This window comes from Silene latifolia, chromosome 8, assembly GCF_048544455.1.
Source record: "Silene latifolia isolate original U9 population chromosome 8, ASM4854445v1, whole genome shotgun sequence".
Classification (NCBI taxonomy): Eukaryota; Viridiplantae; Streptophyta; class Magnoliopsida; order Caryophyllales; family Caryophyllaceae; genus Silene; species Silene latifolia.
In genome coordinates, this window is record NC_133533.1 from 62,139,466 (window position 1) to 62,166,632 (window position 27,167).

General features: G+C 40.7%; 1 long non-coding RNA gene across 1 annotated transcript; it reads left to right on the forward strand.

The window, feature by feature from the left end:
* The first annotated feature begins 22,231 nt into the window (after nucleotides 1-22,231).
* LOC141594381 (uncharacterized) lies at nucleotides 22,232-24,221 on the forward strand. The gene is made up of 4 exons (XR_012522162.1): nucleotides 22,232-22,512; nucleotides 23,646-23,840; nucleotides 23,950-24,037; nucleotides 24,157-24,221. It is a non-coding gene; the product is annotated as an uncharacterized LOC141594381 (long non-coding RNA).
* The last annotated feature ends 2,946 nt before the right edge of the window (nucleotides 24,222-27,167 follow it).

Consider the following 27,167-nt stretch of genomic DNA (forward strand, 5'->3'; position numbering starts at 1 on the left):
CGCATTAATTGACTAATCGCGATTAAATGCTACAATTAACAACAAAGGCATAATATAATTGACCAATCTAAAACCTAATTAACAACCGTCATAAATTCATGGCTCCCCTAAATCCTAGCGAGGAAATTAGCTACGCATAACGGAATTAACAATAACAACAATGATAATAATGATAAATAGAGATGAATTCATGATTACTAAGTGATGAAATAAATTTGACACGAAACTAAAGATGATAGAGATAAAATAGAGAAATAGCAATAATAAATAATAAGAGCGAAAGAACAAAAATTAATTGAATTACCAATAATTTGGAAGAAAAATGAAGAGAGAATGCAAGGTCTAGATCTAAAAGTTTTAGAGAGTTTTTACGTAGTCCAGTTCTTAGCAGCCAAAGATAGAATAAACGATAACCTAATAAAATAAAATACAAGTCTTTTGTATACTAGGTCCAAATAAAGGAAAAAATAAGCAACTAAAGCCCATGTCACGAGCTAAAACGCGACTAACAAAAGTGTGTCGATCGACACAAATAGAATGTATAACGACACCAGTCAGCGTCTTCCAAGTACCATCTTCCTGTGTCTAAGTTATTTGTCGATCGATATAATTGACCTCTGTCGGTGTACCATCTTCACTTATCGATTGACCAAAATGCCTCTTATCGGTTTCATACCTCGTCTAATGCCCTCTAGGTGACGGTTCCGCATCCTTCCAATGACTCGGACGTGGATTACGAGCTCTCCTCCCCTTTATCGACCGACTTTGGCTTCTAAAGCATAAATGAGTTCCAAATCTGCAATAGACATGAAACATATCCAAAGTAGTAAATACGGGAGAAAATGTAATAAAGTAATCAATTAAGTACATCGAAATGAATGCTAAATATGAGAATAAACGCATATAAAAGGCACGCATCATACACCCAAATGAAACCGCAAGAATAACACAGACAATCTTACATGCAACCAGGAAAATGGACAAAGTCTCAAACAAGCACCATAAAATCACAAAATTAGACTCGACAAGTGAGGGGAGGGAAACACCATATCAATCTAAAACACCACTACATTGAACCACGACTCGAAAATGATGATTTATGAACATTCCAAGGACCTGATAGGTAGGGGAGGGGAAGGGAAACACAACATTGATCCAAAGAAGAATTTCACCGCATAAAACATCACGACTCGAAAAAGATGGGTTATAACCGTCGCAAGGATAGACGGAAAAAAGAACAGACCAAGGGAAGTAATAGCCTTACCGGGGGTAGGGGAAGGGGCGAGGAGTCCGGGAACCACACCCTTGAGTTGCATGCAAGACCTTCAAAGGAAGGACTAAGACGAAGGTAGACCATCGTGATAGACAACCGGCGGACAACTATGAATATATAATTACGAATGGAATTATGACATTATCTACCATTATACAAGTTATAACATTCAAATTCAAAATGTGCAAAAGGTTTTTTGTTTGTATCATATGCAATAATATTTTTTTTATATTCATGTAGAATATTATTATTCCAAAGTTATTGATAGGTGAATTTTAAAAAAGAAATAAAATTAATTATGCTTTATAATTCAAGTTTGATTTACGTGGTTCCGTAATTAAGTCTCCCCTTGTCTCGTTGTCCGTGCACATCAATCTCAAAAGACGACAATTTGTACAATTGGTGGCTGTTTACTGCAGAAAAGAAAGTACAAGACTTGACACACTACTTAGAGGCGTTGCACAAATGAAATATACAAAAATAACCAATACGTCACCTCACATATAAATGAATAAGGTTTTCTTTATGATATATATTATGATAATGGTGTTTAGCTCAGAGAATTTTTGGATTTAGGATTGCAAGTGAGTGTCCTTTTCTTGATACGTCACCTCACATATAAATGAATAAGGTTTTCTTTATGATATATATATATTATGATAATGGTGTTTAACTCTGAGAAATTTGGATTTTTGATTGCAAGCAAGTGTCCTTTTCTTGATGCTGACATCCCTATTTATATTAGTTAGCAGAGTTGCTTAAAGAGATAACTTTGCAACCCTTCAAGATGATCTACACGGCGGTATATTGCAAAAACATTATTGTTCATGGGGGATTACTCATCGTGATGAGTCACTATTTTATGAAGATGTGAACTTTCACCTTATTTTAATATTAATTATCCCTTGAATGTTCACCTTTCATGTATACGATTGTGTGTTTTATACGCTTTTACAAACGGCCTCATTAAAAACCATGTTAAAAAAAAGTCAGTGGGGTAAAACCTAGTGAAGGGAAAAAAGAGTGCAACACATAAAAAAACTCCCCCACAATTCATTATTTGTTTTAAAGGTGGCACATTCTAATATTCTTCACTAGTACTTGAAATGTTGTCGATCGGAGTGACTTTGTGAAAAGGTCTGCCAAGTTGTGTTTTGCTTAAATTCGATAAACGTCAATTACACTTTCCTTTTGTAACTCATGAGTAATGCAATATGTGTCTCCTTTGATGAAGCCCTCGTTCATTTGGTGAATGCATTATCTTCATATGTACACTGCGCCAAATAATAGGAATAATAGGGGTTAAAAATCGTTGTAAATAAGGCGTAGAACCGTTGTTAAAGGTTGATAACGGTTTCAACTTCAACATGTTTCTTCTAAGGTTGGCAGTCCTTATTTCTGTTTATTTGAGAAACTTAAAAATATAAAACATGCTCTCACTAGTCTACACAAGCAGAGCTTTAGCAAGATTCAACTCAGAGTTAATGATGCTAAACAAAATCTCATCAACTACCAAGCCAAACTTTGGTTCGATCCTTTTTCTGTAGCTCTTATTCAGGAGGAAAGAAGCATAATTGATGAGTTTACAAGATTAAAATCTGCTGAGTTAGCTATGCTTTCCAAAAGGGCTAAGTTTACTCATGTTCAGCATGGTGATAGCTGCACCAAATATTTTTTTGCAAAAATAAATGAAAGGAAACACCAACAAATCAATGAGGCTGTTCAGGATAAGAGAGGTGTGCTTCAATTAGGCTTGGACAAAGTCAGCTTAGCTTTTCAGGAGTACTATTCTGATCCACTTGGTAATGAGAAGGTTACTCCTCAACTTGATAAATCCTTCCTGGGTAAAGGAGCACATATCTCTTCTATGCACCATTCATTCCTCACACATCCAATCTTTTTTCAGGAGATAAAAAAAAAGCTATTTTTAGCATTGACTCAGGTAGTAGTCCTAGGATTGATGGGTTCTCATCTGGGTTTTTTAAATCTGTTTGGCTTATTATTGGATCATATTTTTGCTCTGCCGTTCTGTGTTTTTTCAAGACTCATCACATGCCCAAACAGGCTAACTCTAGTCTCATCTCCTTAATACCTAAAAAAATGGTTGCAACATCAGTTATGGATTATAGACCTATATCTTGTTGCACAGTTTTTTTTACAAAACCATCATTAAGATCCTTACTAACAGGATGCAGCAGGTCCTTCCCACCATAATTGGAGAGGAGAAAGCTGGTTTTATTAGGGGTAGAAGTATTTTTGAGAACATTATGCTGTCACAGCTCCTGGTCAAAGGTTATTCTAGAAAGAATGTATCCCTTAGATGTCTTATCAAAGTGGACATTAGAAAGGCATTTGACACTCTTCAATGGGATTTCATTGCTAACACGTTGGAAGTCTTTGGTTTCCCTTCTTTATTCATCTAATGGGTGATGGGTTGTATTACTAACACCTGGTACTCATTTAAGATTAATGGGGGAGTGTCTGGCTTCTTTCCATGAAAGAGTGGCATCAGGCAAGGTGATCCATTGTCTCCTTACCTATTTTTCTTGAGCATGGAAGTCCTTTCTAGATACTAGAGAGTGCTTTGTCAGAAGGAGTTTGTTTCTTTTCATCCCAAATGTAACAAGCTTAACCTTACTCATCTAGTCTTTGCAGATGATCTGATGATTTTTGTTAGAGGGGATGTTCCATCTGTTTCAGCAGTGAGGGTTGTGTTATCAGATTTTGTTGAGCTCTCAGGTTTAGCTGCTAATGTTGATAAGACCATCATCTATTTTGGAGGAGTCTCTAATAATAAGAAGCAGACAATCCTCCTAGCCACTGGTTTTTATGAGGGCTCCTTTCTATTCAGATATTTAGGTATCCCTCTAACTGATTCCAAGATAACTACTGCTCTCTTTGATCCTCTCATTACTAAAATTCAAAATGCTTGCCATCATTGGACCTCCAAATTACTTTTCTATGCTGGTAATGTCCAACTGATTAATTTTGTAGTTTTTGGTCTTGAGAATTTCTGGTCTTCTTGCATTCTGTTGCCTATGACTGTGGTTAAAACAGTCAATAAGTCCTGCAAGGACTTTTTATAAGGCTGCTCTGATGGTCATAGAAAAATAGTTTTTAAAAGTTGGAAGCACATCTGCTCACCATGGGAGAGTGGTGGGTTTAACATTAAGGATGCTGCGCTTTGGAACATTTCCTTACTCCTTAAATGAATATGGAAGCTTTCCAATTCTCATGAGGGTCTTTGGGCTAGATGGCATACTAGCTATGATACGTGCCTAATATATAGTCTTTTTGGCCTATTTCAGCACGTATTTCTATGCATTTCTATACTGTTTTTATAGTATTTTGCCCCGAATTGGCTACTTTGGTGTATTTTCTCCTTTTTGTAGGAATGATCGCGAAAGTGGTGGAACCATACTCCTTTTCGTCCTTTTTGCATGCATTTAGAGGAGACGGGATTGTCCCAGAGTGAGATACTGCATTTGGAAGCGTCGTGGCACGCACTACGAGGCACTTGGGTGAAGACGTGAGCTGGATTGAAGATAAAAGTACTCGATCGAGCTATCCCTTGGTCGATCGAGTGGTTTCTAGACCCCCTTGATGCTCGATCGAGCTATCCCTTAGTCGATCGAGTAAGCTGCACATGACCAAGTCCTCGATCGAGTAAGAAGTTGGTCGATCGAGGGACTTCTATTGAGAGATGTTGGTCGATCGAGTGGTTTAATCCACTCGATCGAGAGGTTTTCACGGGCATGGGCTTTTAATCAGTCCGTGTGTTGTTTATTTCCGAAAACTTTAGTTCTTTTTTCTATTTAAACCTAAGTTAATTAGGTTAATGGAGCTAATCTTCTACACTAGAAAACTACTGCTACCTTTGCTACGTTGCTTTTACTTTCTACTGCTACTCTTATTTTCGGGATTGCTTCATTGGATTTCGTGTTTTTTACGCCGGAATTTGCTTGGATTGTAATTCCTCCCTTCTCTTTATTAATAAGAATTACTTGTTGCTTTAATTTCTCGTTTATGTTATTATTTCTCTTTGCCCTAATCTTCATTATTACGTTTTATCATTTATTCATTATGTTCTCTGCTGGAATTTTATTTGCTGTTAGTTTAATTACGAACATGAGTAGCTAAACCCCCCTTCATGTTGGGATTAGGGAATCTGCGGTAGAAAAATGACGACGTAGTGAATGAATTGGACGAATTGGTTAAGAGACCCTGTCACTATAGCAATTTAACTGTAATTCCTGACCTAGTTGAGTGCACGCTTCTATGTCACCCATTAAACTGGCTACAATTAATCCTGGATCGAAAGATTGGACTAAATAGGCCTGCTATAAACAGTAGACTACCCTAATGAGGACGAAAGTTAAGTTAGTGGTATTTTAGGGTAGGAAGTGGACCGAAAGGACCTTCTAACATCCGTCTCACATCAGTTCGTCTGAGTCATTCACCGCTGAGTCACAGGACTACCGTAGTGAACCGAAATCCCGACATGTCCCTCTTTTCTTGATAGTTTAATCGTATTTTATTGCTTAATTGCCCCTCACTTTATTTCTCTTCCCTTTAATTCTCGTAGTTTAGAAACCAAAATTTAAACAGCCCCCAATTGTTACCATAGGATTAGAATAGACAGCTATAATTGCATTTCCTCCCTGTGGATTCGATACTCGACTGCCTCTGCTACATTTTAGTTGAGACCGTTAGGTTTTATCTTTGATAGGGTTGCGATAGCCGTGTCAAATTTTGGCGCCGTTGCCGGGGAGGCAATTGTTCAATTTTATTAGTTGTTTCGTTTTAATCCTTTTTCGGTCTAAGGGACACCCGTTCCTTGGACTATTCTTATTTTTGTTGTAGTTTCTTCTTATGCGCAGGTCGCAAGGTGGTCCACTACTACCATTCGATCCTGAGATTGAAAGATCTCTGCACGTAAAGAGGAGATTGTTTCAAGATCAACAGTTAGAGGAAGAGTCTAGTTCTCGTTCCAATTACTACGAGAACGAACTGTTCGAGGACAACCCACCGTCTTCTCCAGTTTCTACCTCATCAGTTGAAACCGTCACTTTTCCAGACATTCCTGAGATGGCCGAAGAAGCGACCATTGCTAGTCACTCCGAACCTACAGTTGCGAATCTCTATAAGGGATTCACGTTACCAGGGGAGGCAAGAAAATTTGAGCCAAAGACGTCCCTTATAAATTTGGTCGAGAGGAATCTATTCGGGGGAGCTGCAAATGAAGATGCATCCAAGCACATGGAAATATTCATTGATTATTGCAGTTCCATGTCTCCACCAATCGGCGTGACTCGACCAAGTGAAAGAAACCATGTTCATTTTCTCACTCCGCGATCTTTGTAAGGGAGTGGTATAGGGATTTGGACCGGGAAGGAGGGGATAATCGATCGGAATTCGCTAGCTTTGGCGTTTTATAAGAAGTATTTCTCCGCCTCAAAGACTATTGCCATTAGAGCTCAGATAACGAGCTTTAAAGAAGGGCCTGACGAGACCTTCCACGAGGCATGGGTTCGATTCAAGAAGCTAGTGCGCACCATACCGCACCATGGGATCGAAAAATGGAGCTTGTGCAACCATTTTTATAATGGTTTATATGATGATCACAGGGCCGTTTTAGATGTCACGCCAATGGCCGTTTCTTTGAAAACTTGGGAGCTACCAAGGGGTGGAAGATCATTGATGATCTGGCCACCCATAAAGCTGAATATGGGAACTCGAGAGGAAACCAAAGAAGAGCTGCCGAATCTCTACTGTCGCGGCACTTGAAGCCCTCACCGCAAGGTTTGACAAGTATGAGCTAGGAGGGGTTTCTAAGGGGGCATGTACCAGGTTAATCTTTGTGACAGACGGTCCTTTCGTCTGTAGGAGATGCGGAGAAGAGGGACATGTCTCAGATCATTGTCCCAGTCCTTTTGAGCAATGCGCTGCCTTTCAACATTACAGGCAGAACAACAGTTACTACGAGCCGAATATCCATCCCAATTTGAGGTGGAGCAATCAGAACGTGCTCAACCCCACGGCTCCTCCAACGCAGCAACCATACATTCCTCCACACCAGAAGCAACAAGGCTATCAGAAGCCTCCATCCTTCAACCCTCCTAACCAAGGTGCATCATCCTCTAGTGGGGTGAGTGAAATGAGTGAATCAAGTCTATGGTGCAAGCCATATCGAAGCAATTTAAATTTGAATGATCAACAAACTCAACAAAGAAATCGCGTCACATAAGGCACTTGAGACTCAAGTTGCCCAACTTGCTGCAAATCAATCCTCGAGGAAGCCGGGTCAATTACCGACTCAAAATGAGAAGAACCCACATGAGACGGTAAACCTGATAGAATTGAGAAGCGGTCTTTCTTATGAGGGACCAGAAGTGAAGAAATCAGACCCGAAGATAGCTGTAACTGATGATGAACAGTGTTCTGTCAAGAAAAAAGGGCTCACGACAAAGGAATTGCTCGATCGACTGAAGACTGGTACTCGATCGAGTGAAAAAGGTGAAGAAAGCCCTCGATCGGGTAGTATTTCTGCTCGATCGAGTGAACAGGAAGTTGAGGTTGATCGATCGAGTGAGAATGTTACTCGATCGACTGAAGTTGATGAAGAAACTGCTCGATCGAGTGAGCATACTGTTCGATCGAGTGATATTGATGACGGGAAGCTTATTCGAGAGCCTGCTAGTGCTCGTTTAAGCGAGAAATCACCGGAAAGACCTCGTTCGAGAGGTAAGAGGCGTCCAAAGGATACCGAACTTGCACCAGAAGACACTTTGGAAGCGAGAAACAAGGGACTCGAGATACCTATCACGGTTCCCTTCGAGGCGGCTGCGAGAATACCAAAGTTAATCAACAGTTTGGCAAATTTGTTGAACTTTTGAAGAACTTGGAAGTCTTCGTGCCGTTCGTTCGAATTCTTCGACTAAGGTACCCTCTTATTTAAGATTTATGAAAAAATTTTAGCACGTAAGAGGACTATAAATGACAGTGAGACCGTAGCTTTGATCGAGGTGGGGTCACCCTATTTCAAAATAAGTTACCCCTAAGCAATCGGACCGGGTAGTTTTTCGATTCGTGTCATATCGGTATGCGATTGATTGATAATGCGCTATGCGATCTAGGCGCTAGCGTAAGTGTCTTACCTTTGTCTCTGGCTAAGAGACTTGGTTTGACAAAACCGAGTTGCACCAACATGGTGTCCGGATGGCCGACCGTAGTCTGTCACGGCCATTAGGTATAGTAGAAGACGTACCTATCCAGATCGGGAAGTTCTTTATTCCCGTCGATTTTGTTGTCTTAGATATCCCCGAAGATGCACACACCCCTATTATTTTAGGGAGACCATTTCTATCCACTTTGCCGTGCGGTGATAGACGTCGATTGGAAGACTTTGACATTTCGGGTAGGGGATGAGGAGCCGATTTTTCATCGGTCCAAGTTAGGAGAGCTCCCATGCAAGTTGACCTTGCAATGCTCTTTCTTCTATTGTTCCTATTGTTGACGCTCCGGATGAAAATTTGGAGAATATTCTTTGTTATTGTTAACCCTCCGCCTCAGATTGAGAGCAAGAAGGAGGCAAGTTCGTCTGTTGTCCTTACTGCAGGTACAGATGAAAGCAAGGATGGGACTGTCAAAGGACGTGGTGTGGCCATTATCAATCAAAGTGGCAACAAGGATGTTGAAGAAGATGACAGAGGAGCGAGAAGGAAGAAAGTTCGAACCTACATAGATTGGAACTACATTCCTCCTACTATCGCAAATGGTGATTCAAGCTCATGGAAGATGAAGAGGTCGGTCAGTATCGCAGAGGTGACGTCTTCCAGTCAGAAGCCCACGAAGGGGCTACTGAAAGTTGATGAGAATTAAACGGGGAAATGCCCCGTGTAACAAATTGTAATAGACAATTCGTTGAATTTCTTTTAAACTTTGCTTTATTACGTTTTAATTAGGACAATTAGTTAGACAATTGTTAGCATAGACTAAGACTATAGACTGTATTTTCTGCGTATTTGGTATTTTGGGATGTGTTTGGATGTGTTTATGCAGATTTGGGGAAGTTTCACGCATTTCAAGGAAGCAAAGACGGAAATCAAAGAGTCTACAAGAGGAAGTTCTCGATCGAGTACTTTTTGTACTCGATCGAGTGGAAATTAGGTCGATCGAGCTGTCTGGTTACTCGATCGAGAAAAGCCAAAGAGGAACAGGTCGATCGAGGGGATACCTACTCGATCGAGCATAGGGGACATCAAAAGTCCTCGATCGAGTGATTTAAAAACCACTCGATCGAGTGGTATGAACAGGACACGGGAGTTTTCTTTCTTAAAACTCTTATTTTCCTAATTCTATTTTCATTTCACCCTAATTCCGTCTAACCCCCTCCCTAATTGCGATTTTCACTCCCCCAAATCCCCATTTTCTTGCCCAAAATCACCAAATCCGTCACCTACATTCCATTGCTAGCACTTTAATCTTCAATAGCCCCTTGTTTTTCCCTCTATTTGTGTTCATCTTCACTGTTTTTAAAGGGAATTAGGGTTTGCGGCTTTTTCGATTAAAATCCGCCTTTGTTGCTTGTTTATTTGAAGTTTAATTGCTATTACAGGATCATCATCATCAAGTAAGTGTTTCATTCACACTCTTTGCATTTTCTCTTCGATTAATTTGAATTTCTTGAGGTGATTTTGAGTTAGGGTTCGAAAAATCCATGTCTAGTCGAATTTTTTCGATTTAATTGTGTTTATGTGCCCTTAATTAGCTTCTTGATGATCTTATCCCAAACCCTCACTGCTTTGCTTGTTTAATTCGAAATTCGCACAAGATTTTCGCGATTAGGGTTCCTGAGTCGAGTTTTTCGATGTCAGACGGTCTTATGTTGTCTTGCTTTGTTTAACTCCAGTCCATGCTTCCTTGCTGTTGTTGTTAACCGTTTCTCCGTCCCCTGTCGTTATTACATGCTATAAACTGTTGGAAATCTTGTTCTGTGAGTCGGAATCTTCGACTGCTAGGAGTCCTACATGCTCCCATATGTGGTTTTCATGCTGTGTTAGCCACCATAGCAGTCATTACTTTATCATATTACCACCACTCACATGCTGCCTTTCGAATTTGTTGAGGATTGTTGGATTTTATATGCTGGAAGTCGAATTTTTCGACTGATAGGGCCATCTTTTTTTGTCACATCTTTGGTTAACGCTTTATTTTAGCCACGGTTAGCAGCCGTTCTTTCTTATTAAGCCCTTGATTTGATTGCAGATGGATACTAGTTCTCTGCCTTCTACTAGTACCACTTCCAGTCCATCCGTGAGCGCGCCAGTGGTCCCTGCTGTTGCCACTAGCTCCGCCTTAGTCACCACTGCAGCACCAGTTCTCCTTGTTTCAGCTGCAGGGACAGTTTACACCTCAGCTAGCTCAGCCGGGAGCTCAGTTCAGGCTACACCAGCCACCACTCCTGCCAGGCCCTTCTCCATGCTGGACAGAGGACTCACCCTCGCTTCCCGGGGCCAGGTATGGTGCCACCTAGGCCGAACCAGCAGGCTAGCCAGTTAGCCATCACTTCCAGCCCTTCTGCGGCTGATGTTACGGGAGAGGGCACTCTCACCCCTTTACCGCGGATGCCCACGGTACGTTTTACTTCAGCGGACCACCGGACTCGGTTAGCCGCTTTACTTCGTTGCCCCCTCTCCTCCACCCGTTTCCTTGCACGGACTGACCTAGAGACCTTAGGAATTTATGAGGAGGTCTGTAGTTTGTTGAACGGGACGGGTATGTCGGGTCTGATCACCATGCAGGAAGCTGCTATTCGTACCCCTACTTACGAGTTTTTCAGCTCCTATTCTTTTGACACCGACTCTTACGATGCTGACCACTCCAGTTCTTGCATTCACTTTCGACTCTGCAATGAGTCGCACCACTGACTTTGGCCAGGTTTGGGCAGGTTTTAGGCCTAGTTAGTGACGGCCCCGTAGACCAACCTCGGGATCTCCTTCAGCCACTTTGGGCTGCACTTTCTCACACCCCCTTCCCCTCACGGAAGGGAGCTCACGTTCACTTACCTGCCCCCCGTTACTACTTGCGTCTGATAGGAGAGACCATCTTTGGGCGACCTGAGCCCAATAACGTGACCAACACTGAGCTAGCGATTCTCGCGGGGTACCTCAACATTGACTACGGTACCCCGTTTGTTCTAAATATTGCTTATTTGGTAGCTCAGCATTGGAACGGAATTGGGACTCGGGTCAAGACCGCTGTTGTCTGCGGCGGGCTAGTGACTAGGATTGCCCGCCACCTTTACCCCACTGAGCCTGGACTTACTGCACCCGATAGGATGGCTTACCTTGACCTGGGTGCCATGGCTGACTTCGCCTGGTTTCCAAAGACGAAGGGGAGCGCGAGGACGTGGAAGATTTGTGGTTCCACGTCTGTTACCTTGCCGTGCCCTACCCTTCCTCCACTCTTACCGCTCCCGTCTGCTGCTGAGGGAGCGAGGCCACCTCCACCCACCTACCACCTTACCTTCACTCCTACTTCTTCTTCTAGGAAGAGGAAATGGGAGGCCGGAGCATCTTCTAGCTCTCAGACTCAGACTGGACCCACACAGACTCCCACACCTACACCTTCACTCACTCCACCTCCTTATGATCCGGCCTTTCCGGCCAATTTTGTCTGCCCTCCTGTTTTAGGGGCGCCCGAGGTCATGGACCAAGGGCGTCGTGATGCCTTGCTTTTGGATATGTGCAGGTACATTACTGAGATGAGACGGGATATGGCTTTGGCTGTATTCCCACTCTACGAGTTCCATATCCGAGCCCGGCGACCGATTCCAGAGGGGTGACCGCATCCCTCCTTCTACCGATACCCAGCGGACGGGTACCTTCCCCTTCCTTCTGACACAGAGGAGGAGGCGGAGGAGACACCGGTAGCACGAGAGGTGCGGTTGCGGGCTGAGCAGCAAAGACAATGAGAGCGCCGAGAGAGGAGGAGAGGGATCCCCCGTTCACACCGACTACGGAGGACGTGGCTGGAGATGACGACTAGAGGTCCCCCTTGTTTGTTGCTGGTTTGGGGAGACCGTTTTGTTGAGTCGGAGTACCTGGGAGACGGCGGTGCCGACGACGGGTAGCTACTGGTCTACTCACGTCCCCAGTTTTCTGGCTGGTTTGGGGAAGTTCGCTTTTGTATGTACCTTACTCTTTTCATTTTGTCTCCTTTATTTTTATTCTGCTGGTTGTATACCCCCATCCCCCATCTTTCTTTGGTGTATCTTTGGAGGACAACGAGGGCGTTGTTCGTTTTGGTTTGGGGAGGGTATTGCATCCTTTTGAGTCTGCATCTGCATTTGTTCTGCATTCACGTTTAATTTTTCAGCTTGCATTGTTGTTTATCTTCAATAAAAAAAAATTCAAAAAATCAAAAAAATTTAGAAAAATTTCAAAAAAATTCAAAAACAATTCACGTTTACTTTTGCATATAGGTTGAGTCGGAACGGTAGATTCCCGTGATGAAATCGCACTATAACTTGTCATTTTACTTGAGCCTTGCACTTTTATTGATAGTCTTTAGCCTTGTCATACGCATAATCTACGAATTTCTGTTCAAATATAAGCTGACTGTTTAGACTTGACCTATAAACTGGCAAACTACTTAAAAATTCTGAGTTTTAAAGCCATAACTGGTGACATTCATGACCAGTTCATTAGGAATTTTGAGAGTAGTACTCCTTGCATAGCATGTTTGTCTCATTTGCACATTTATGACATTCAATTTCTCGTCAAATGCACACATTCGGGTTTGTGGTTGGTGTCACATGCAGGGAGGGTCTTGCAAATTCCCCTTTTCTTATATCTTCACCCATTTAGCTCCACTTTAGCCAAAACTTGCCTTTTGACCCATTAGCTACATTCCAAACTAAGCCTGCCTAGTCAAGCTAGTTAGTTTGTCCTTTTGTGGTATGTTTTCCACTGCAGTTTGGCCTGTCATTCTTGTTGGGAGTTGGTGTTTGTATTAAGGAAGGAGGAAAAAGAGAAAAAAAAAGGTATTGAAAAAAAAAGAAAAAAAAAAGGAAACGTGAAAGAAGAAAGAAAAAAAAAAAGGAAAAAATATATATATACATGAAAAACAGAAAAAAGAGAGCTGAATCGAAAAAGAAAGAAAGAAAAATTGTGAAAAAGTTGTACCCTCTTGTCAGAGTTGAGAAGATGTTCGAAGATGTACAATCGACACGAGTTGTTGTTCAGTTAGTTGTTTCAGACGGTGTCTTTAAAAAAGGAAGTTTGTAACCGTCTGACTCCTCCGTTCTATCCTACATTTTTTTGAGGAGATTGTGTTTGAGTCTAGTGAGTTTTGTGCCAATTGAAGGGCACTTGTGTTTAGTCTTTCATCAGTTGAGATCTGGATGGTTTTATTATGGTCCTATTAGGAACTAGCTTGACGCTCTTACCTCCACATTTCCATAACTTGTTTTGCCTTTTCTCACCTGAACCTCACTATTCCCATATTATTTGCATACCCTCGGCTGTGACGGACATTATTGGTTGGAATTTGTGCATCAGTACTTGAATTGTCTTTCATTTTTGTTGCATGCATGCTATGTAGGTCGCAGTTAGGTGAGTAACTGTCCTTCCTTCTCTCTTTTACATATTACATTCGCCCTTTGCTTCATGAGAGAAGAGTGACCACGTGAGAGTCCAGTTTTGTTGGTCTTGCAAGGTCGATAGGTCAGTGATACCCGTCGTTGTGACTACCAAAGATAAAATTTATAATCTCCTATTAAGACTAACCTAGGCTAGTGGTAACAGGGTCGAACCACAAGGAGGCAGTTGTAAACTTTAGTTGATCTATGTTCAGTCTGAGGTAACTATTATGGGGGTTGATTTGAATTGGTCTAAGACTAAGAGCAAACAAAGATAATAAACTAAAAATACGAATTTAACAGATAAAAGAAAGGGTACTAGGGTGGTCAGGTCATTATAGCTTTGGCGGCAGCAAACTAAGTCGGTCTGAATCAAACACAGGTAAGGCGGAAAATAAGAGGTCCTCTCGGTCCACTCCTAACATATAGCATCTCTCGATCTCGCTATAGGTCCCTAATGCCACTAATAGTAACTTTCGTCCTGAAAAGTGACTAACGGTCTAAACTATACCTATCTTTCGATCTTAGCACAGTTTAGTCGATTTAATTGACGGTCAAATAACCTTCCCTATCTTTCGATCTAATGGGTCGGTCACAAAGTAGGTATTTAACTGGTCTCATGCATTCGATTTGTTAAATACAAGATTAAGAACAATTAAAACGAAGGATAACCTTACAAGGTCAGTCGATCGACCAACAATGTCAGTCGATCGACTGACACGCGGGTTCAGTCCGTGTTCAATCTAATGCCGCCTATGCTACAATTCCCCTACATCCTAGCACTATAGATTTAGCTACTCATGCTAAGGGTAGAAATAATAACATAAACGATAAAACTATCTACTGAATTCATGCTTAAAACAGGAAAGGAAGCAATTAACATGCAATAATGAAGATGGTTTCGGGAATCTACTAGCAATTCTAATCTATTAGCAAAATAAATGAACTGAAAGTAAACAGGGAGAATACCGAATTGCAGGGGAAAGATTGATTAATAAGAACCGAAATTCCGATGCTCACAATAATCCCAAACCCTAACTATTCGATAAAGAACTTGAATGAAAACTTAATGCTAAAACTTGATGTAAAATTCTGAAAAAAGACTTCCTAACTAACTGATGATCTAAGTTACGTTATATAGGACATATACGTAACATCTTATTCCAAAACCTAAACACAATGGGCTTTAAGTTCCTCGATCTTTTAATTCTCGTCTGAAGCAGCGATGTGGTCGATCGACTAAGCAGGGAGGTCGATCAACCGGATCTCAACAACGTAGCTTCGGATCCGATAGTTGGTCGATCGATCGATGGGTCTAGTCGATCGATCTTGAGCTGCTAGTTGATCGCTTTATTCTCGTGGATTCGTCTTTGGGCCTTGGATCGCGCACCAAGCTCGTTCCTTAAGCAATTCCTTTACGTCATTTGCAATGCAGATTACTCGGGGACGGATTTGGCTCGATTTCCCGCTGAATTCTTCACATTTCTGCAATAACGTACAAAATACGGAAGTAGACGGAAATAGGGAAATATTGGCATATATTGCACATTTGAGCTCTGAAATGCGTGTAGAATAAAGTGTGAAACATCATATTTTAGACACGCATCAAATCTCCCCAAACCAAACCTTGCTTGTCCCCAAGTAAGAACTAGACTCGATCTAATGACCTAATGGAACGAGTTCGATCTCAGAGCGAAATGCAAACTGTTAAGCCCAAACCAATTTAATGCACAACCAACAATCAATTAGTAATGTGAATCATGCAAACGAATTATAAAGTCGTTAAAAACTGCTGAACCGTCAACTGTAGAGACTTATCAAATTGGACTCTCGCGGGTCGCTCATATCACACATAAGCACGGGTGAATATGTGAAAGATAGAAAGAATTAAATTTGTAAAGACTCTCACCTAACTACGACCTATAAGAACATGCCTGCAATATAATATGAAAGTAATCTCTACAACCGTACATATGCATTCCAACCGAACAAATGACCATGGCACATGCCGAGGTATATATGGATATGTGAGGTAATGGGTAAGAAGAGGCAAAACATTTATGGGAATGTGGAGATACAGGTGATCAAGCTAGTACCTAACATAACCATGTGACAATATCCACTTCTTGCTCAAAAACAAATGAAACGGTGCTATAGCAAGCACAAATCTCACAATCTCCATAATACTAAATCAATCAACTCCCCATAAGATATAAATGCAACATGGGAGCAAAAATCGCCATAAGATAAAGGCTTTGAATTATGCGAATTGATTTTCTTTCGGACCCCAGTCGATCGACCTAAATGGGCAGTCGATCGACCGTTTTGAACAGTACAGAACTCTCTTTTTTTTTTTTTTTTTTTCGAATCATTTTTCTTCATCTTTTTTTTCTTTTTGTTTCTTTCTTTCCTTCTTTTCATTTTCCCAACCTTCATCTCAAAAGAGCAATGCCACCAAAAACGAGTAACAATCCCAAAAACTAGGCTACTAGCTTGACAAAGGCAGGCTATGTGTAGGATGTAGTAAATAGGACAAAAAGGATATTTTTGGCAGTGTGAAGCTTATGGGTAAAATGAGAAAAGGAAACCTCTACCACATGTGTCAACAAACCACAAACCGAATGCATACAGGTATTAAGTAGATCAAATTCATAATTATGCAAATTAAGGAAACATGTCTCATAAGGAGTACTACTCACATTCCTAAATGAACTAGTCATGAATGTCACCAGTTATAAAGCTCTAAACCTCAGAAATATGATGTAGCTTGCCAAATTTCTAAGTCAAGTCTCATGTTCAGCAAATAATTAACGAAAACTCGTAGGTATGCATTTATATGATTCTACTAATAACATGTTAATCAAGCAAGGCTCAGGCAAAACAGGTGCAAATGCAAAATCATCATAGAAATACTACCGTTCCGACTCGACCTATATGCTAAAATAAACGTGCATTTTATGAAATTTTGAAATTTTATCAATTTTTTTTTTGAATTTTGTATATATGAAAGAAATGAAATAAACAATGCAAAACAAAAAGTAAACGTGAATGCAAGCAAATGATATGCGACGCAAAACCCTTCCCCAAACCAAATCGCACAATGTCTCCATTGTGCAAAATCATGTAATGAAGAAAAGAGAAATGGGAATTTGCGAGAAATTAAATAAGCAAGACATAAAGGAAAGATATGGAACTCACAAGACTTTAAGCGCAGCAAAGGAAACCTCCCCAAACCAGCGTGAGCCAGGAGGTTTCAGTAGCCAGCAGTGCTACCAATAAAGACCTGAAAAGACAGTTAAAACCACGCATAAGACCGAAGAAAACAATTTTGAAGCGTAAAAATTGTGCACAAATGAGACAATAGAAGAAATAGATAATTCGACGGAAAATAAAGTGGAGTAGAAGACTCCCTTAGGTCCGCATATCGACCAAACACAGTAGGGGAGAGGTCGTGAACGAATATAGCAGCAGTAGTGGTCGATCGAGCAAGAAGGTAAGTCGATCGACCATCTGGGCATGAACAGAAGCTCCTGTAACCCGTAATTCAGTCGATCGACTAGGTACTTCAGTCGATCGACTGAAATGCCTGGCAGACGTCTTCTTCTTTGCTTTGTTCGTTGAAGCTTTCTCTTGATTTGTTTCTGGCTCATCTTTCTCAACAGCATCTTCAACCATAGTAGGACCATCAAGGGTGGACCCGCTCCTCAAAGTGATGGCATTTAGGGTCTCCTTTTGTTCGGGTTGAGTGGGTAGGTGTCCGGGAGCTCGAGTGTTACTTTTACTAGCCAGTTGAGCAATTTGGCTCTCAAGTAACTTCATCCCGGCCTCTCATGCTTGGGACTCCTTTAGCAACAGATTCTTAAGCTCGGAGAACTCAGAGTTTTGTGATTGTTCTTCTTTGCGGCACATAAGGAGGCTTTCGGTATTCTTTGTTGCTTTTGATGAGGCGGGACATATGGTGCTTCTTTGTGGCGGATGTTGGGTTGGATTCTCGGACATTTTGGCTTCTCCAACTCAAGTTCGGATGCGGTGGCTCGTAGTAGGTGTTTGTCTGCCTATAGTGTTGGAAGGCAAAGACAAGATTCAAAGGGGCTAGGGCAATTTTTCGAGACATGGCCCTCAACTCCACACCTTTCACGAGGCACGAAGGGACCGTCGACACGACATTAACTTGGTATATCCCACCTTTAGAAGCTCCCCCTAGCTCATACTTGTCAAATCTCGCGGTGAGAGCCTCAAGTGCAGCAAGAAGAAGAGGATTCAACAGCTCTCCTCTGGTTCCCTCTCGAATTCCCATATTCGGCCTTGTGGGTAGCTAGATCGTCAATGATCTTCCACCCCTTGGTTGCTCCCAGATTTTCAGCGAATCTTCCATTGGCAGCAGCATCCAAAATGGCCCTCTGATCGTCGTACAACCCATTGTAGAAATGGTTGCACAAACTCCACTTTTCAAACCCATGGTGCGGTATGGTTCGTACTAACTTCTTGAATCGGACCCATGCCTCGTGGAAATTCTCATCTGGCCCTTGTTTAAAGCCCGTGATTTGAGCTCTAATAGCGATCGTCCTTGAAGCAGAAAAGTACTTCTTGTAGAACGCCAATGCCAATGTATTCCAATCAGTGATCTCCAGAGCGGTCCGGTCCAAATCTCTATACCACTCCCTTGCAGCATCACGAAGGGAGAAGATGAACATGGTCTCTTTGATTTGATCCTGGGTCACGCCAGCTGGTGGGGGAATGGAGCAGCAGTAGTCAATAAAGATCTCCATATGTCTTGCTGCATCTTCATTTGCAGCTCCACCAAACTGATTTCTCTCGACCATGGTAATGTAGGCAGGCTTTGGTTCGAATTTCCTGGCATCTCCTGGTAATTCGAACCCCTTATATAAGTTATCGGCTGTCGGCTCAGAATAACTAGCTATACTTGCTTCCTCGGCCATGACTGGAATTTCCGGAGAAGTAACTGTCTCGGCTGAAGAAGTGGAAACGGGTGAAGACTGCGGGTCTTCTTCGAACAGATCGTTCTCGTGATAGCTTGACAGAGTACTCAGCTCTTCCTCTGTCGGTAATACTCTTTGTGTTCGCCTCAACTCGCGCAAGGATCTCTCAAGCTCAGGGTTCAACGGTACTAATTCTCCACCCTGTGACCTGCGCATAAGATGAAACTACAAAAAGAATATAAGAAAAGTTTAAGGAACGGATGTCCCTTAAACTAAGAAAGACCAAAAAATAAAACAACTAAAATTAGGACTATTGCCTCCCCGGCAACGGCGCCAAAATTTGATACCCGTCGTTGTGAGTACCAAAGATAAAATTTATAATCTCCTATTAAGACTAACCTAGGCTAGTGGTAACAGGGTCGAACCACAAGGAGGCAGTTGTAAACTTTAGTTGATCTATGTTCAGTCTGAGGTAACTATTATGGGGGTTGATTTGAATTGGTCTAAGACTAAGAGCAAACAAAGATAATAAACTAAAAATACGAATTTAACAGATAAAAGAAAGGGTACTAGGGTGGTCAGGTCATTATAGCTTTGGCGGCAGCAAACTAAGTCGGTCTGAATCAAACACAGGTAAGGCGGAAAATAAGAGGTCCTCTCGGTCCACTCCTAACATATAGCATCTCTCGATCTCGCTATAGGTCCCTAATGCCACTAATACTAACTTTCGTCCTGAAAAGTGACTAACGGTCTAAACTATACCTATCTTTCGATCTTAGCACAGTTTAGTTGATTTAATTGACGGTCAAATAACCTTCCCTATCTTTCGATCTAATGGGTCGGTCACAAAGTAGGTATTTAACTGGTCTCATGCATTCGATTTGTTAAATACAAGATTAAGAACAATTAAAACGAAGGATAACCTTACAAGGTCAGTCGATCGACCAACAATGTCAGTCGATCGACCAACAATGTCAGTCGATCGACTGACACGCGGGTTCAGTCCGTGTTCAATCTAATGCCGCCTATGCTACAATTCCCCTACATCCTAGCACTATAGATTTAGCTACTCATGCTAAGGGTAGAAATAATAATATAAACGATAAAACTATCTACTGAATTCATGCTTAAAACAGGAAAGGAAGCAATTAACATGCAATAATGAAGATGGTTTCGGGAATCTACTAGCAATTCTAATCTATTAGCAAAATAAATGAACTGAAAGTAAACAGGGAGAATACCGAATTGCAGGGGAAAGATTGATTAATAAGAACCGAAATTCCGATGCTCACAATAATCCCAAACCCTAACTATTCGATAAAGAACTTGAATGAAAACTTAATGCTAAAACTTGATGTAAAATTCTGAAAAAAGACTTCCTAACTAACTGATGATCTAGGTTACGTTATATAGGACATATACGTAACATCTTATTCCAAAACCTAAACACAATGGGCTTTAAGTTCCTCGATCTTTTAATTCTCGTCTGGCAAGCGACGATGTGGTCGATCGACTAAGCGGGAGGTCGATCGACCGGATCTCAGCAATGTAGAGCTTTACGGATCCCGATAGTTGGTCGATCGATCGATGGGTCTAGTCGATCGATCGCTTGAGCGCTAGTTGACCGCTTTATTCTCGTGGATTCGTCTTTGGGCCTTGGATCGCGCACCAAGCTCGTTCCTTAAGCAATTCCTTTACGTCATTTGCAATGCAGATTACTCGGGGACGGATTTGGCTCGATTTCATTGAATTCTTCACATTTCTGCAATAACGTACAAAATACGGAAGTAGACGGAAATAGGGAAATATTGGCATATATTGCACATTTGAGCTCTGAAATGCATGTAGAATAAAGTGTGAAACATCATATTTTAGACACGCATCAGTTAGCTTTATTTATGAACAGCTTATAATTCGTTTGCGTACCGACTGCTTGGCTTTAACTGTTGATTTTTGTTGCATTAAATTGGTTCAAGTAGACAAGTTAAGCTAGCTCTGAGTTATCATTTCCGTTCCATTAGTTTAGTTTTGACTTTACTCGAGGGCGAGTAAAGGTTTGGTTTGGGGAGATTTGATACGTGCCTAATATATAGTCTTTTTGGCCTATTTCAGCACGTATTTCTATGCATTTCTATACTGTTTTTATAGTATTTTGCCCCGAATTGGCTACTTTGGTGTATTTTGTCCTTTTTGTAGGAATGATCGCGAAAGTGGTGGAACCATACTCCTTTTCGTCCTTTTTGCATGCATTTAGAGGAGACGGGATTGTCCCAGAGTGAGATACTGCATTTGGAAGCGTCGTGGCACGCACTACGAGGCACTTGGGTGAAGACGTGAGCTGGATTGAAGATAAAAGTACTCGATCGAGCTATCCCTTGGTCGATCGAGTGGTTTCTAGACCCCCTGATGCTCGATCGAGCTATCCCTTAGTCGATCGAGTAAGCTGCACATGACCAAGTCCTCGATCGAGTAAGAAGTTGGTCGATCGAGGGACTTCTGCTGAGATGTTGGTCGATCGAGTGGTTTAATCCACTCGATCGAGAGGTTTTCACGGGCATGGGCTTTTAATCAGTCCGTGTGTTGTTTATTTCCGAAAACTTTAGTTCTTTTTTCTATTTAAACCTAAGTTAATTAGGTTAATGGAGCTAATCTTCTACACTAGAAAACTACTGCTACCTTTGCTACGTTGCTTTTACTTTCTACTGCTACTCTTATTTTCGGGATTGCTTCATTGGATTTCGTGTTCTTTACGCCGGAATTTGCTTGGATTGTAATTCCTCCCTTCTCTTTATTAATAAGAATTACTTGTTGCTTTAATTTCTCGTTTATGTTATCATTTCTCTTTGCCCTAATCTTCATTATTACGTTTTATCATTTATTCATTATGTTCTCTGCTGGAATTTTATTTGCTGTTAGTTTAATTACGAACATGAGTAGCTAAACCCCCCTTCATGTTGGGATTAGGGAATCTGCGGTAGAAAAATGACGACGTAGTGAATGAATTGGACGAATTGGTTAAGAGACACTACTACAAAACTCGTTATGGACATCAGTCCATGGACATCGGATTATCTGGAAAACCGATGTACATAACATGCACATCGGTTGTTTGCAAAAAACGGATGTGCATATAATTATATGTACATCGGTTGCGTTAAAAAAACACATGTCCATTATTTCTGATTTTAAAGGACATGTGATATTTAATAAAACCCATGTCCATATAAAAGTCATGGACATGGGACATTGCATTTAACCGATGTGCATCTAAAGTAAAAATTATAGGCGGCAAAAGTATTTGCCATACCGCCATCACTTATAATTTCGACTACATACATTCTTCCCCAAATCATCTCTCTCACTCTCACTCCCAAACCCTAACCCCCAAAACCCTGTACTCACTCTCCCTCCCTCCGGATACCAACCCTGTCCTCAACCCCGTTTTATAGGGACACGCCAAATAAGTTTTTTAAAGTAAAGCACACAGCCACACACCCAATTCAATGACATTACGATTTCATGACAAAAACATAATCCCAAACCAAATCACTTGTTCTCTCACAATACTCACCGCCAACAGCCTCTTCTCCGCCGTCCACCGCCCTCTCTTCGCCGCAGCCTCTCCTCACCGTCGGCCACTGCTAATTGCTCACCAGGTTTGAGTTTCTTTCCAGATTTCCACTTTTCCCCAATTTATCAATTTAGGGTTAGAGTTGTATTTTGATTTCTCTAATTTAATATGTTGATAAATTATAATGGATGTTGTTGTTATAAAGTAAAGATTTGAAGTGTTCTTGGTTAATTTAAGTACGAGTTTCATCATCTAATTTCATATACACGCCAACAGCCTCGCCTCCACTGCATACCGATTTGTGGCACTTTCATCATCTAATTTATTATCTTTTATCAATTAAATTGTATTGTTTTTTACTTTTGATGTTTTGATGTTATTAATACTAGTTTTGTTGCATCAAATGGGTGTAATGTTTGTTTGTGCGGCTAAGAACAAGGCATCAAATGTGTAATTGACCAGAAACTTATCTGTGTAAATTAAGTTTGTAGTGTAATGGTTTATCGATATTTCTTATGTTAGGCTGTTAATAGCTTAGTGTACAATACTACAATATAGTGTTTTGTGAAGGGGTTCCATACTTAAGAAAACTTAATACTCTGAAACGCTGAGAAATCCTTACCGATTATAGGAAAATTAGTTGTTTAAAGAAAGAAATATAGTGTTTCCAGTCACCACTGTAGAAAACATGAAGGTCTTTCTGCTCGATTTTACTATTTTTCTGTTACAGGTAAATAGTTAGTTACTGCCTTCATACTCTAGTGCTTATGAGATGTGACTTGTCTTGGTAAAAAAAATTGAGGAACCTTTTTCTCGTCTGTGATAACTTCGCGAGATGGTTTACTCTACTTGGTTATTGCTCTCTACGCTTACCTTCTGGTTGAAGTGTCTCATCTTTAACTGTTTCCAAAGATTTCAGATTCTTTTTAAGTGTCGTTCTTTTGCTGAGTATTAATTCCTTCATGGGCATTTATATCCTCCTTACTCTACATTTGATTTTGATAGTTGTATGATTTACATGCATTTCGCATAGTACCCACTTTAATATGTTTAAAAACCCCGTAATATGAAAAATGTTGGTTTTGACAAATCAAAATCAACATATTTTACATTGTATCTTTACCTGTATTTGGAGATTGTAATGTTTAAAGTTGGCTTCGCTTGACCATCAAAGTCAAAAGGGACAATAAATTTGAAACAGAGTGTCACTTTCCATAGGTTCAATGAATTCGGAGTGGATGGCAGACCAACTGCAACGGAATTGGCTCCAAAAGTCAGTCATTTCAGGGAACTTTTAGGTTCAATGAATTCGGAGTGGATGGCGGGCCAACCGCAACGGAATTGGCTCCAAAAGTCAGTTATTTCAGGGAACTTTTAGGTTCAAAACTTGGGGTGAACTTTCCAGAAATTCAGGTAGCTTATATTTCCCCTTCTGGCGTTGTAAATATCATGTAGGAAGATAGGATGTGATTTTGAGAACCCGACTCTTATTTTCCTTTATTTTGACGTGGTATATTTCCAGATTAAGCAACTTGTTGCAACTTCAACTGCTATTAAAGGAATTGGGGGCGTTCTTTTCGTATTTGGCAGCAGTTTTAGCATATCTTTTGGTTAGTTCTGCTATCCGTTTTAATCACTCTCCTTGCTCTTTTCATTGACGGGCAATTTGTTTGAATGCCGGTGATTTGCTTTTAATCATTCTCCGTATTCCAATATGTTTGCAATGTAGCTTCTTCACCTGTTATGTGCGACACCTTTCCTCTACGAGTTCTATAACTATCATCCAGCTCAACCGAGTTCTCCGATCATTTGTTGCACGAGTTCTTGCGGGTATGCAGGTCAGAAACGGTCTCACATGGTGAGACCGGCCTTACTCTTTGTGTTCCTTTTTTAGTTATAGTCTAATGGCCAAAACCGTCTCATCTCATATAAGTTTCTGTATACAATTATTTAGCCATTGTGGACTGGTGGGAAATAACTAAAATACTCGACTTCTAAATTTTCTGCATAATGTGGCGCTCTTTGGGGCCTTGTTGTTCTTCATAGGAATGAAGAACTCTTTGCCAAGGAGGCAAATCAAGAAAAAAGTTCCGAAGTCCAAGACTGTCGAAACTAGCAGGGTAGAGACGAGCTCAATGGGCTGGTATTGCTCTTTTGGAATTTATACTGTAGGACATCAGCTAGCAATTTTTTGGCATTCACTACAAGTTTAGGACCTTGTTCAGTGCCACATTTTACGTGTTTTCCTTCTCATTGGCATTCACTACAATTAGCTTTGGATAACCGATTGATTGTATACAGATATTTTTTGTTGATTATGGAATCGTTTTGCATTGTCATCATGTGTACGACTAATATGGGCAACAACGTAATATTTTTTTTTATAAAAAATAAAAATGATAGACATCGGATTTTTGCAAAAAACTGATGTCCATTGATCAAATAGACATCGGTTTTCCAAAAAATCCGATGTCCATTGATCAAATAGACATCGGTTTTCCAAAAAATACGATGTCCATTGATCAAATAGACATCGGGTTTCCTAAAAATCCGATGTGCAAATTTTAATGGACATCGGTTTAAAATCCGATGTCCATTAATCCACAATGGACATGACCAAACTCTACATCGGTTGTGTATTCGATGTCCATATAGCAAAAAGTCTGATGTCCATCACAAGTTTTGTAGTAGTGAGACCCTGTCACTATAGCAATTTAACTGTAATTCCCGACCTAGTTGAGTGCACGCTTCTATGTCACCCATTAAATTGGCTACAATTAATCCTGGATCGAAAGATTGGACTAAATAGGCCTGCTATAAACAGTAGACTACCCTAATGAGGACGAAAGTTAAGTTAGTGGTATTTTAGGGTAGGAAGTGGACCGAAAGGACCTTCTAACATCCGTCTCACATCAGTTCGTCTGAGTCATTCACCGCTGAGTCACAGGACTACCGTAGTGAACCGAAATCCCGACATGTCCCTCTCTTCTTGATAGTTTAATCGTATTTTATTGCTTAATTGCCCCTCACTTTATTTCTCTTCCCTTTAATTCTCGTAGTTTAGAAACCAAAATTTAAACAACCCCCAATTGTTACCATAGGATTAGAATAGACAGCTATAATTGCATTTCCTCCCTGTGGATTCGATACTTGACTGCCTCTGCTACATTTTAGTTGAGACCGTTAGGTTTTATCTTTGATAGGGTTGCGATAGCCGTGTCAAGCTACACTCTTAAGCATCAAGACATTTGGGCTATTGATAGTAAGGATCGTTTTTCCACTAGTTTTAAAGGCATTCTCAATCCTAGAGATAGATTCATTGCACTGACTGGTAGTGTTCAGGCCTCTAAAGATCTTCTACATAGTTGGGCTAAGGGATCTGTTCTTCTGCCAGGTGTAGTGTATAAAGTTTTGAGAGCTGCTCCTTCTGCAGTTCCATGGACCAAGGGATTAGCTTGTTCTGGCATTATCCCTAGTACTAGGATTATATGCTCTTTAGCAGCTCAACACCAGTTGGCAACAATTGATAACATCAAAAGCAGGGGGTTCTAGTTTGTTAATCGTTGTGTCCATTGTGAGCAGTAGAAGAAGATTCATGATCATATTTTTTTTTCAATTTCCTTTATCAGTTGCTGCTTAGTCTGATACTCTGACCTGGATGGGCATAAACCGTGCTTGTAAATATCTTCATCAGGAACTGGCCACTACTTTAGCCTGTTCAAGAAATGATAGGTGGAAAAATGATTGGTTTCACATATCATTAGCGACTGTTGTTTATCAACTCTGGCAGGAGCGACATGCTAGGATTTTTAAGCAACTTTCGACCAGTGATGCTGCTATTGTTCGTAGAGTTAAGTACCTTGTTGCTATCAGGTTGTTGATGAGATCCTCTAGCTTTGATCAAGCTTCAATTCTTTATGGTTTAAATAGTGTTTTTTTTTTATGATGAGGGGTTTGAATCCCCCGGGCCCATGCATTCCCGCACCACCACATGGACCATGTAAGCCACCCCCTTCGGAGGCTGTAGTGTCCAAGTGGTCATCGCCCCAACTGATAGTGGAACCCGTGACCTCTCAACTCCTGCATTTCTGCAAGATTCAAGGTTTAACCCGGCTACCACTAGACTAACACCACTTGGTTTATGGTTTAAATAGTTAGCTTCTCCATTATTGGACCTTTCCTAGTCTATTCTCTAGTGGCTATTGCTTTTGCAAAATGTAATTTCCTTTCACATTTGAAATGAAAGGACAAATTTTTGCAAAAAATAAAAAAATAAAAAAAAGGTGGACAACGGTTACACATTTCACGGAACCATTGTCGATAATTTTACAACGGTTGAAAGAAAAACCGTAGTCCTAACTAGTTGACAACGTTTTTCAGAACTGTTGTCTTTTTTTTTTTTTTTTTTTTTTTTTTTGTAATGGCGCCAAAAGTAGCACTGGTAGGAAAAAGATTGACAACCGTTTTCACTTTCAAACAAACCGTTATTAAACAAACATGACAACAATTATAAAACCATGGTATTATTTTGTAACAGTGACAAGATTAGCACTGGTAGAAAAAATCGACAACGGGTTTTATTTTCAAACAAACCGTTGTTCGAAAAATATGACGATGATTACAAAACTTTTGTCTTATTTTGTATGGCGGCAAGTTTAGAACTTCTGGGAAAAATATGACAACGGGTTTTATAAACCGTTGTCAAATTTTAAATTATTGACAACAGTTTTGTTGACAACC